The sequence below is a fragment of the Capsicum annuum genome, chromosome 11, assembly GCF_002878395.1.
Source record: "Capsicum annuum cultivar UCD-10X-F1 chromosome 11, UCD10Xv1.1, whole genome shotgun sequence".
In the NCBI taxonomy this organism is placed as follows: Eukaryota; Viridiplantae; Streptophyta; class Magnoliopsida; order Solanales; family Solanaceae; genus Capsicum; species Capsicum annuum.
The window spans coordinates 77,500,655-77,514,223 of NC_061121.1; positions in this window are offsets into that span (position 1 = coordinate 77,500,655).

The window sequence follows — 13,569 nt, forward strand, 5'->3', positions numbered from 1 at the left end:
GAAGTATCTTCCTAAGTGTGAAAAACTTTGAATCGTGTGTAATTTCCCTAATTTCTACTTTTAGTCATGTAGATCATTGAACAAGCTTTCCATCGATACCAATTTCATCAAAATTTGACATCGAAGAAAGAAGTTATGACCGTTTTACTGAGCGTTGTCAGAATCGCAGGTTTGACGGTCGATCTGATAGACCGCCAAATCCTTGGTGGACCATCAAGTGTCCCTTCAGACCAAGGTAGTGGCTTTCTTTTTCTGTTATTATATGACGGCCAAAATAGTCGACCGCCATAAAGTTAATAGACCGTCAAGGGGCCCGTAAGATCGAGGCAGAATGTCCCATTTTTAGATGCCGAGTGACGGACGATCTGGTGGACCATCAGATTTTTGACGGACCGTTAGTTTGACCGTCACTCTGAGACAGAACATCCCAGTTTTTTCACTTGAGTGATGGATGACTTGGTGTACCATCAGTCCCCCTGACGGACCGTCAGGTAGACCGTCACAAACCCCAATCGAAATATTCTAGAGAAATTTTAAAGGGGCATTTTGGTCTTTTTCACATCCTCCCCCATCTCTATAAATATCGGGACAATGGCCTTCAACTTTATTTTTATCTCTCCTCCACCCAAAAATTAGGGTTTCCAAAATCAAATTACTCTTTATCCTTTCATAAAATTCAAGAGAGATCAAGAAGAATCTAGAGAAATCAAGAACTACTTTCAAGAGTTTTCTAGAAAATAAATTTCCAAGTATGTAGATGTTGATTCTTGTGTCCCTTTCATCCAAGAAGCTTATGTACCTTTTTTTAAACTTAAGGATTATATGTTTTGTGATTTTCCATGATTTGTATGAGTTGAAGTTGATGTTATTTGTGTTGTTGAGTTTGGATTCATGTTTGTTTGTAAGATTTATGGTCTTTGACCCTAGTATGTTAAATTTATGTGATGTTGTAATGATCCCTTTTGGAGTTGGTGTCTATGTAAGGTGTTCATAATATTAGGGTGTAGAGATGGATAAATAAGCATTGTATGCACCCTATAGGTTGGATAAAAGGCTGAGGTGAAGCATAGAGGGGCATTATAGTATGTTAAAGGGGAAACCCAAAGTTGTGGGCTAGTCCATGCACACCTAGTGTTTGATAAAATGCCTTAGTGTGCAGAATGAGCCTTAATAATAATATGGGATTCCCTGAGTAGGTGTAGAACTGGACATTTCTAGTGGTTATTGAAAGACCGTAGTGAGTAAGTTGAGACGAAATAGTTGTAAATCTCCTAAGTGAGTGCTCTTTGATTTATTTTAAGTTTTGATACATGCTAAGTGGTTAGCAAGAGAATTATTACATGATAGTGTAAAGTTTTCCCAAAATCTCGATATCTAGATATATGTCGAGACCAATGTAGGTGTGAAGTACTTAATGAAAGACTTCGTTATATGGGGTATAATTTAATATCATGTCTTCCTTAAGCTAGTTTGTGATGATGAATCGATATTGATGACCCCCTAAATATTAGGAGCGATCCTTTGGTAATCATGATGGTGAACAGAGGTTTATATTTCCTAAATGATAGATGCGATGCCATAAGGTTTGTGAGGGAGAAAGTATGTAATAATTCTGAAATGGTTAGAGAGACCCCTTGGTAGTTGTGATGATAAGTAGACCTTTGTGAATCCTTGGAGGTTTGAGGTGATGTTCAAATGATTGTGAAATTTAATATATGGCATGGTTTCTGAGTTTCTTGTGAATATGCCTAAATGATGGTAATGATACATGAATGCTTGTGATGCTTGAATTAATGATGATGCTTTACTTCTATGTTATCGGGTCCTGGGGGTATTTATAACCGAAAATAGAGCTGTTGTGTAGATCCCTTATCAGTTTCTCGATTATTCCAACCAAGCCATACTTTTTAGAACTCAGTGAACTATTGAACTCTATATCCTCAGACAAGTGCAAAGCTTAATAAAGCTCAATAATATCAGTTATCTTTCTACTCTCTGTTTTGCTAGTAATCTAGTCTCAGACCTGTACTCAGCCCAGTCCTATTGGAACTCAAGTGATTCAATTCTAATCTCAAAAATGATTCAAATAATCTAATCAAGTTATTTATCATCAGTCAGATACCATGATTCGATATTATTTCTGTCAGATACGGAACCAAGTGATCTCAGCGTATTTCAGCCAAATTATTTGAGAAACATGATCATGTAAACAGATTCAACTTGATTGTGTTCATTCAAAGGATTCAGAGAGAGTCTTTTAGTTGGGAGTAAGAAATAGTACCGAGTGAGAGAAGGGAAGACGATTTCTCCCATAAGAGATAGAGGTCGGAGTTGTTAGTAGCAATCCCTGAACTCCAAAACTGCGCAGCCAGCATAGGATACAAGAGTCCCCGTGAGTAGAGGTGGTCACCATTAGAGAGGTTGACAATTATATTGCCTCAGGTTAACTTACTGTGAGGGTCATCCCATCAGAGAGGCTTGACCAGAGAGTAAGTATTTACCCGTGGCATGGTATTGACGCCCTTCCAACTGGGTTATAGGTTAGACCCCACCTATGGTAGGTTGGGGTATGTTGGTTAAGTGACTACTTCCCACAGTTGCAGTTTTAGTATCAGTCTTTAGAAGTCAATACCGTGTGTACATACATCTATCTCAGTAAGAAACTCAGATAGTTCTATTGATTCATGGACCATCCTATCAAATAGGCTTGGCCTCATATATAGATGCTTACTATCATATTTAAAGATCTCCCATCAGAGAGGCTTGATCTCAGTCTCAGATCATGTTGAATATTCTTATTATCATATTTAAAGATAACCCGTCAGATAAGCTTGGTCTCTTTCTCAGAATTTGTTGAGTATTCTTGTTGTGGGATTTGGATATAATCCTATTTTCTTATCATTGATAAAGCTTTCGAAGTTATCTGTTAGAAAAGTTGAATCTCTAATTCTATCGGTTAAAAGCGGTAAGCTCAGAACTCAGTCTTTGATATAGTATACTCAGATCCTCAGTTATCAGTAGCAGATGAGTCAGTGGTTCAATATCTTTGTGATGGTAGTGATTTTATCTCATAGCAAAGCAATATTCAAGGTCAAGTCTCTAGAGTTGTGATGACTATGAGTATGATTTATGCATTCTTGTATGTGTGCTTGTTTTCGTGCGGTATTCTCATGATCATTAGGTTATACATATTTTGCATGAATGAGCCATTGTATTTACCTGTACCCTATCTACTTACTCGATATATTTTGTACTGACATATTTATGCTACGGTGTCTCATTTGACACAATAGGTTTAGAGGCATAGTACCCAGAGTATCATCGGCAGATCAGTCCTAGTCAGCAGCAGTAGCAGTGAGTCCTCTTCTTTCGAGGATGAGTTTCAGTTTGCTATTATTGCAATCAAAATTTTATTTACTTTCAAATGACGAAGTTAGTTGGGGACCTGTCCCATCAACTCCATAGTTCAGTCAGACTAGAGGCTTTTTCAGACGGATGTACTGTATTCAGTGTTATATTTTGAGTATTTATAAATGTGTTGAACCTTATGGCCAGTATCTGTATTTATTCTAGATATTATGCAGTGTACAGGTACAGATATTAGTAAAGGGTTAGCTTGTGGTCGTTCAGGGTCACAAACACTGTGTGACATCTTGGGATGGGATCTCGGGGCATTACAAGCTTTGTATCAGATCTTTGACGGACCGTTACTTAGACCGTCACTCCAAGACAGAACATCCCAGTTTTTTCACTTGAGTGACGAATGATTTGGTCGACTGTCAGTCCCTCTGACGGACCGTCACAGACCCCGATCGAAATATTCTAGACAAATTTTAAAGGGGCATTCTTGGTTTTTTCCACATCCTCCTCCAGTTCTATAAATACCGGGACAAGGTCCTTCAACTTCATTTTTCTCTCCGTTCCACCCCAAAATTAGGGTTTACAAAATCAAAATACTCTTTATCCTTTCATAAAATTCAAGAGAGATCAAGAAAGATCTAGAGAAATCAAGATCTCCTTTCAAGAGACTTCAAGAAAAAAAATTCCCAGGTATGTAGATGTTGATTCTTGGGTCCCTTTCATCCAAGATACTCTAGTACCTCTTTTTAAACTTAAGGATTTTATGTTTTGTGATATTCTATGATTTTTATGAGTTGAAGTTGATGTTACTTGTGTTGTTGAGTTTTGCAAGATTTATGGTCTTTGACCCTAGTATGTGGAATTTATGTGATTTTGTGATGAGCCCTTTTGGAGCTGGTATATATGTGAGGTTTTCATGACATTAGGGTTTAGAGATAGTTGAATAAGCAGAGTATGCACCCCATAAGTTGGATGAAAGGCTAAGGTGAAGTATAGAGGGGCATTGTAGTATGTTAAATGGGCAACCCAAAGTTGTGCGCTAGTCCAAGAACACCTAGTGTTTGATAAAATGCCTTAGTGAGCGGAATGAGCCGTAATAATAATATGGGATCCCTGATTAGGTGTAGAAACGAAAATGTCTAGTGTTTGTCAAAAGACCGTAGTGAGTAAGTTAAGACAAAATAGCAGTAAATCTCCCAAGTGAGTGCTCTTTGATTTATTTTATGTTTTGAAACATAATTAGTGGTTAGAAAGAGAGTAATGACATGAAAGTGTGACGTTTTTCTGAAGTTTCATGATATCTAGATATATGTCGAGACTGATATAGGTGTGAAGTACTTGATAAAAGACTTCGTTGAATGGGGTATAATTTAATAACATTCCTTCCTTAAGGTAGTTTGTGACGATGAATCGATATTGATGACCCCCTAAATATTGGGAGCGATCCTTTGGTAATCATAATGGTGAATAGAGGTTTATATTTCCTAAAAAATAGATACGATGCCGTAAGGTTTGTGAGGGGGAAAGTATGTTATGATTGTAAAACACTTAGAGTGACCCCTTGGTAGTGTTGATGATGATTAGACGTTTGTGAATCCTTAGAGGTTTGAGGTGATGTTCTAATGATTGTGAAATTGAATGTATGGCATAATTTATCAGTTTCTTGTGAATAGGCCTGAATGATGGTAATGATGCATGAATGCTTGTGATTCTTGAATAAATGATGACACTTTATTTCTATGTTATCGAGTCCTGGGGGTATTTATACCCAAAAATAGAGTTGTTGTCTAGATCCCATGTCAGTTTCTCGATAATTTCAAACGAGCCATGATTTTCAAAATTTAGTGAACTATAGAACTCTGTATCCTCAAACAAGTGCTAAGCTTAATAAAGCTCAGTAATCTTAGTTATCTCTATAATCTCTGTTTCGCTAGTAATCTAGTCTCAAAACTGTACCCAGCCAAGTCCTAATGGAACTCAAGTGATTCAATTCTAATCTCAGAAATGATTTGAATAATCTAATCAAGCTATATACCATCAGTCAGATACCGTGATTAGATATTGTTTCTGTCAGATATGGAACCAAGTAATCTCAGCGTATTTCAGCCAGATCATTTAAGAAACATGATCATGTAAACAGATTCATCTTTATTATGTTCATTCTAAGGATTCAAAGAGAGACTTTCAGTTGGGAGTAAAAACTAGCACCGAGAGAGGGAAGGGATGGCGATTCCTCCTGTTAGAAAGAGAGGCTGGAGTCGTTAGTAGCAATCCTTAAACTTCGAAAATGCATAGCCAACACAGGATACAGGATTCCCCATCAGTAGAGGCTATCACCATCAGAGGTTTGACTATTATATTGCCTCAGGTCGACTTCCTGCAAGGGTCATCCTATCATAGAGGCTTGACCAGAGAGTGAGTCTTTACCTGTGGGATGGTATTGACGCCATTCCAACTGGAGTTACATGTTGGACCCCACCTGTGGTAGGTTGGGGTATATCGGTTAAGTGACTACTTCCCACAGTTGCAATTTCAGTATAAATCTTTAGAAGTCAAGACTGTGTATACAGTTATCTATCTCAGTAAGGAACTCAGATAGTTCCACTGATTCATGGACCATCCCATCAGATAGGCTTGGCCTTATATACAAATACTTACTATCATATTTAAAGATCTCCCATCAGATAGGCTTGATCTCTGTCTCAGATTAGCTTGAATATTCTTATTATCATATTTAAAGATCTCCCGTTAGATAGGCTTGGTCTCCTTCTTAGAATTTGTTTAGTATTCTTATTGTCGGATTCGGAAATAATCCTATTATTTTGTCATTGATAAATCTTCTGAAGTTATCTGTTAGAAAAGTTGAATCTGTAATTCTGTCGGTTGAAAGCAGTAAGCTCAGAACTCAGTCTTTGATATAAGTATACTCAGATCCTCAATTATCAGTAGCAGATGAGTCAATGGTTTGGTATCTCAGTAAAGGTAGTGAGTTTAGCTCACAGTAAAGCAGTATCCAAGGTCAAGTCTCTAGAGTTGTGATGACTATGAGTATGATTTATCCATTCTTATATGTGTGCTTGTTTTCATGTGGTATTCTCATGATCATTTAGGTTATATATATTTTGCAGGAATGAGCCCTTGCATTTAGGCTTACCCTATCTACATACTCGGTACATTTTTTGCTGACGCATTTGCGCTATGGTGTGTCATTTGACACCACAGGTTTAAAGGCACAGGACCCTGAGTATCATCAGTAGATCAGTCCCAGTTAGCAGCAGTAGCAGTGAGTCCTATTCTTTTGAGGATGATTTTTAGTTTTCTATTATTATAATCAAAATTTTATTTACTTTCAGTTGACGGAGTTAGTTGGGGACCTATCCCATCAACTCCACAGTTCAGTCAGATTAGAGACTTTTTCAGACGGATGTATTGTATAGTATTTAGTGTTATATTTTGAGAATTTATAGATGTGTTGAACCTTATGGCCAGTTTCTACATTTGTTCCAGATATTATGTAGTGTACAGGTACAGATATTAGTAAAGGGTTAGCTTATGGTCCTTCGGGGTCACAAGCACCGTGTGACATCTCGAGATGGGATCCCAGGCCGTTACAACACCCATGTGCCATTTGTCTTAACTTCTAGTCAATAGCCCATAATGAGTCTGGAAGCCTTGGGGGACAAAATAAAGGTCCCCAGCCTAGAGTTTATGTTTGGAGCTATTGGAATAGTCAAAATTGGCATACAAGGTCATTTAACGGAAGTTTTTGCTCGATATCCAACTTGAACCAACGAGGATTTCAAAATAGGAAATTGGCTCTAAAAATCAAATGAACTGGACGATAATAAAAATATCAGTTCCAATAAGTCATAAATGACTTGGGAAAGCTATAAGAAATATTTAAACAATGAATATAAATGGAATTACAGAGAATGACTTGGAGGGTTTTTACTGTATCCACTACTTAAAAAAATTTCATCTGTGAAAGTAAAGGGTTATGATATACCTATAGCCTTAAACAAGTGAGGATACTGGGTATGCATCTCACTTTTGATCTCCTAATCAGCCTTTTCTCCTGGGAGATGCCTCCACTAAATATTAACTACTTCAATCTCTCAGGTGTACAACCGCCTGACATCACTAGCCAATATGAGCACCGACTTCTCAAGGAAGGTGAACCATTCTTCGAATTGAATTGAGTCCCATCTAAGCATATAAAAATGGTCAGGATTGTATCACCACAACATAGAAACATAAAATCTTAACAGTTCTAATATATCTGGGGTTGAGCTTGTCTTTTCTCTTGAACCTCATCACACCTTTCATGGGTGATACATAGAGGAACATTCGATCACCAACTACAAGTTTTAAGTCCCAAAGTATAGGATATACATAAGCCTTCTTCCTACTCTAAGCTAAAATTAATCTATCCTAAGTCACCTTGACTCTATTTAACGACTCCTGAAGAAAGTCGGTTCTATAGGGTCTAATCTCAGAAGTCTCAAACTACCAAATTTGAGAATGACATCATCTTTCATATAGAGCCTTAAAAGTTGCCATCTCAATACTCGAATAGAAGATATTATTATAAGCAAAATCCACTAAATCTAATTGCTGCTTCCAATAATCCCAAAAATCTATAACACAGGTGTGAAACATATCCTTGAGAACCTAAATAGTTTTCTCTAACTGTCTGCTAGTTTGATGATAAAAGGCTATACTAAGATTTACCTGAGTGCTAAAATCATCCTTAAATGCTCTCTAATATATAAAAGTAAATATCAAACCTCGATCTGAAATTATAGCAATAGGCACAACATATAAATTAGCTATCTCGCTAGCATAAATATGAGCCAACTGTCGGTACTAAAGGATATATAAATAAGAATAAAGTATATTGACTTAGTCAATCAATCTACAATGACCTAAATACCATCAAAACTAGGGAAGTACGAGGAAAACCACTACTAAAGTCTATGGTAATCCATTTCTATTTTAATTTGGAATGGGCAAACTCTGAATCAAGCAACCAGGTCTAGGATGCTTGGCCTTCACCTACTGACAACGTAGGTACCATAATACAAATTCCACTATATATATCTTCATACCAGTCCACCAGTAATGCTATCATAAATTTTTAAAAATTATTAGCTATACCCAGGTGGATAGAATATCTAGAGCTGTAAGCCTCACATAAAATTGATTAATCTAAGTCATCAACCCTCAAAACATAAATACCTCTATCAAATCTCAAAACACCTTCAGAATCTATGTTTGCCCTGTGGAAATCACCACTCAACACCTAATCATGATTAAAGCAAATTCTAATATCCTCATATAGACAACCTCAAATGTTCTCAAATAGTAAAGACATTGCCTCAACACTTGCAAGAATCCTCTTAGGGTCTAAAACATCAAGTAGCTCCAGCAAGTTGTCTAAGTATGAATGTACCATGCCGAAAACCTCTGAGAAACTGATATATAATCCAAGATACCTATACTCACCGCCTTCTAGCTCAAGGCATTTTCTTCTATGTTCACTTTTCCCGAATGATACAAGATAGAGATATCATAATCCTTAAGAAAATCCATCCATCTATGTTGCCTATAATTAAGCTCTCTATATGTTATAAGGTACTGAAGACTATGATGATCAATGAAGATCACAAAATGCATGCCATAATGATAATATCTCCAAATCTTATGCATGAAAACTACAACCACCAACTCTAAATCATGAGTGGAGTAGTTGTGCTTATGAAAATTAAGCTGCCCCATTACATAAGAAATAACTCGACCCTGCTTTACTAACACATAACCCAAAACAACACCAGACGTATCAAAATATATGATGAATCCATCACCTTAAAAAAGAAGAGCCAAAATATATTCTTAAAAAAAGAATCTCTTGATCTTTCTAAAACTCAACTCACACTCCTTGGACCACCAGAAAGGAACCTTCTTCAGAGTCAATCTGGTTATTGAAGCTGTGATGTGGCATGGAAGTACAGTAGTTCGATGCTTAAAATTGTAAATTTATGCGTGAACTTAGGGTATTTTGTTGGATATGCACTTTGGTGTGAATTGCTGATAAAATAGGTCTACAATAGTACTTGAACAAAAAAAGAAAAAAAAAGATATAAAAAAGTTCAACTTTGATAAGTATATGAGTTAGTCTTTGAGCTGCAACCAATCGATATGACTCATACAATGGATCATATGATTACCAAAACCAAAAGCCAAACTAGGGAGCCAAGCATAAGGAATATACGACTCAAGTACCCAGTCGTAAGCTAGGGTATGAGTCGTATGCAAAATTCATAAGAATAACAAAACCTAAGATACTATTCAAGTGTTGAAGTGTTAAAGGTATACGAGTTGGAAGTCTAAGTACGACTTGTATAGGGATGTTGTAGGCAAACCAGTTTTTAAGACATGGAAAGGAAGAAGTCCCACTTCAATACAGATAAAGAACATGAGTCATACACTCATGTAAGACTCATAAATAAAAGTCGTATGCTGAACAGAGATATGAAGTATTGGGAAAATCAGACAGTGTAACATATAAGACAATACAGGGTACGACTCGTAAACTGAGGATATGAGAGGTAACCAATTCATACTGACTGCCAACTTAACTTTACCTTTCACTTTTTAATAGGATTTAATGTTATTTTGAGATACTATAAATACCATAGGATTTATATTTTATAAGGTTGGGTGTTGTGATATTCTTATATGCATTATTACACATAATTACATACTTTCACAACCGTTCTTGGGATTTTAGGGTTTTATTCAATTAAATACTTTGGTGTTTATTCATCTTATTCTTGTGCAATTAATTTTATGTAGTCTTTGTTGATAATAATAGTTTATTGCACAAATAGGAGTGGCTAATCTCCTTAGGTAGGGTTGTGGGAACCCAGGAGGATTATCTACATTGTGGAAGAATGGGACTCAATTATTCTAAGGCTTTTGCTTGTATGTTAATTCTTCTTTACTATAATAAGCCTCAAGTAGCTGTAGTATCTCGAGATTGTCTATATTTACATCCATATAATAACTAAGAAGCTTGTGATTGGGAAAAGAAGATTAAGATAGTAACTCGATAACAAAGAGCAACTGAGTCCATATCAAGGGGAAATAAGGTGACACCCTAAGATGATAACCAAGTCAAAAGGATGAAATTTATCTTCTAAGAAGTATATAATACCTATCTTGTAGGATTTTCATGCAGAACAACAGAATGATTGGGTTATTCATAAGAAATTTATGTAGATTAAAAGCTAGAGGGAACACAAACCTAGTGTTCATCTTATATTGGTTTCCACTCAAAAGCACTCAAGAATTGGTTACTATTTTCAACTAATGAAAAAAAACCTAATCTACTTTCCTGTATTGCTTGTGGATTACATCAGGACAATAAACTATTTATGTTTTCCCTGTGGGATCGTGTAATACCGCAAAGTTTTCTAACTAATTTTTTCTTAAGAATGTCTAGTATTCTCTTCTAAATTGAATGATGTTTATTACATGAGGAATTTTTAAGATTTTCAAATTTTTTCATGTGGAAAATTCAATAATATTTTCATCAATATAAGATTTGCCCAAATCCGATAACTGGGTAAAAGGTTATAACTATTTCAAGTTCCTGTCGTAAAACATTGCCAAATTGGTCAGTGGCGCACCGTGCCACAAGCTAAAATTGCAATTGTCCTTTTTACAGTATCTCGGTGTTATTTTTCTACTCCACACCAAACTTTCAGGACACAAATAAAGTGGTAATGTGATAGATCCGCATCGCGCCATCCCTCAATTTCCCAGTTGTCAACTTCCAGTGACACGGCGTGATAGCGGTGCATCGCGCTAGGGGTCCAATTTGGGAAAATTTCACTAAAATTAAAAGACGCGTCCAAGGTTAAAATTATCAATTTGTCACCCCTATTTAAACCCAATAACACGTGATTTAGCGATTTTTCTCCCAAAATATACAAATTTCTCTTAATTTTTTCTAAAGAACAAGCTAGGGTTTCAATTGGGGATTCAATTTCAAGAAAGTCTATCCATCAATATTCGCTAAACCAAGAACTAAGGTATGCATTGTGTTGATTTATGGATTCTTTTCATCCATAAAGCTCAAGAACCCTATTTTAAATTATGAATCATGATTATTATGTTATGGGTTGCTCAAGTTATGTGATGGTTGTTGTTTGATTCCCATATTGGGATCCTTATGTGAAATTATGAATACTAAGTTTGCATATAAATTGAAATCCTTGAATTTGGTGGTTTATGATTTTTGAAATTTTATGATTTCACCAATGCCTTAAGTTGTGCATGTAAGTGTTTGATAAAATTCCTCGAAGGATAGAAATTATGCACTATAGCTAAATTGTTATCTAAAATGACTTCCATGTTATTCTTATGTATTGAAATTATTTTTGGATTGCTCATGAGTTATAATTATGAAATTATGCTATGTATACATGCTATTGTGTTCATGTATCAAACTATGATAATCAAATGCCCATGAAATATCTCCAATTATTGTATTATGGATTGTTGATGTTGGTTATGTATTCAAGAATATCATGCCTTGTTAGTTTCCTCCCTTCGAGTCCTGGGGGTACTTTTACCCAAAATATAGTTATGTGCTTAGAGTTAGTGTCATGTTTTCACAATATCTCTAGTCAAGCCATGGTCTATAGAACTCAGTCAGTTTTATGACTCAGGAAAGCTTAGTAATTCAGTAATCTCAATAGTATTCTGTCGGCTAATGGAACTATATGAATTCAGTATAGTCCAGTTCAGTTAATTATGCTCAGTGTCTATTCAGATAGGAGTAGGGATTAGCATTGAGTAAACCCAAGGATGGGAACTCACTTATTATATGAGGGTGTGATTCGTAGAAGTAATATGTGCATTCTAAAACTACGTAGCTAGCGTTGGTTGAGACATCATAGCCTGTTATATGAGGGTAAATGAGGTGGCTTAACCTATTATATGAGTGTTTCCACTGTTCTCACTAGAGTTACCTGTTATATGAGGGTTACTCATAGAAAGTCCTTACCAATGGTGCGGTATTGATAACCTTTTAATTAGGGCTACAGATTGGACCCTAACTCAATCATAATGGCATATTAGGGACATGTCGGTTAGATGACTACTTCACACTGTTTTAGTTACAGAATTTAGGACTGTTAGATATATTTAACTCAGAACAGTATGAAACTCAGCTAGTTCCATTAGATTTAGGACTGTCAGATATAGTCACTAATGTTAGTAGTTATATCAGCCATCAGAAATCAGTTATCAGTCATGATAGTTACTATTTGAACCTTATGGCATATTTGGGTATTTATACCCCATCCTAGATATTATATTTCATTAGATATTATGTTACTGTTTGAACCTTATGTCTTTTTAGTTCATATTTCCATATTAAACAATATATCATGCAGTATATAAACACAGATATCAGTCATAGGTTAGCTTGTGGTCCTTTGGGGTCATGAGCACTGTGTCACATTTTTGGTACTAGATTGGGGGCGTTACAAACTTGGTATTAGAGACTAAGGTTCAATAGTGTCCTAGGAAGTTTGAAAGCCACATCTAGTAGAGTCTTGTGCATGGGGGGTTGCGCGCCACATTGATATACAGGAGGCTCTAAGATGTTTTAGGAATAGTTTCCCATCATCAATATTAATGTCATGCCAGTGAGCATAATATTAAGTCAGTCTCTCAGTCTAATCTGTTTCTACAGAATATGCCTCCTAAAAGAAGAAATAGGAATCAGTTAGCCCCTCAGCCCGAATAACCTTTGGGAGAATATGTTTCTCATTCAGAGTTTAGAGCTACATTCACTACTCTTGCTTAGTCAATTTCCACTAAGAATGAATGCCTAGCTGTCATTCCAGCCAACCCAGTGGCCAATTCAGCTACATCCAGGATGTAGGACTTCACCCAAATAAATCCTCCATCCTTTCTCAGGTGAAAGTCAAATGAGGACCCTTGGGAATTCATCGATCAGGCTTAGAAGGTTACTGAAGTTATGGGGGTATCAGCTGTTGAGAGTGCTGAGCTAGCTGTATATTAGTTACAAGATGTTGCTCACTCTTGGTACAAGCAGTGGAAGTCAGAAATTCGATATGATGCATGGCCTATTGAGTGGGGGAATTTTGTCATCGCATTCTTAGAGAGGTTCTT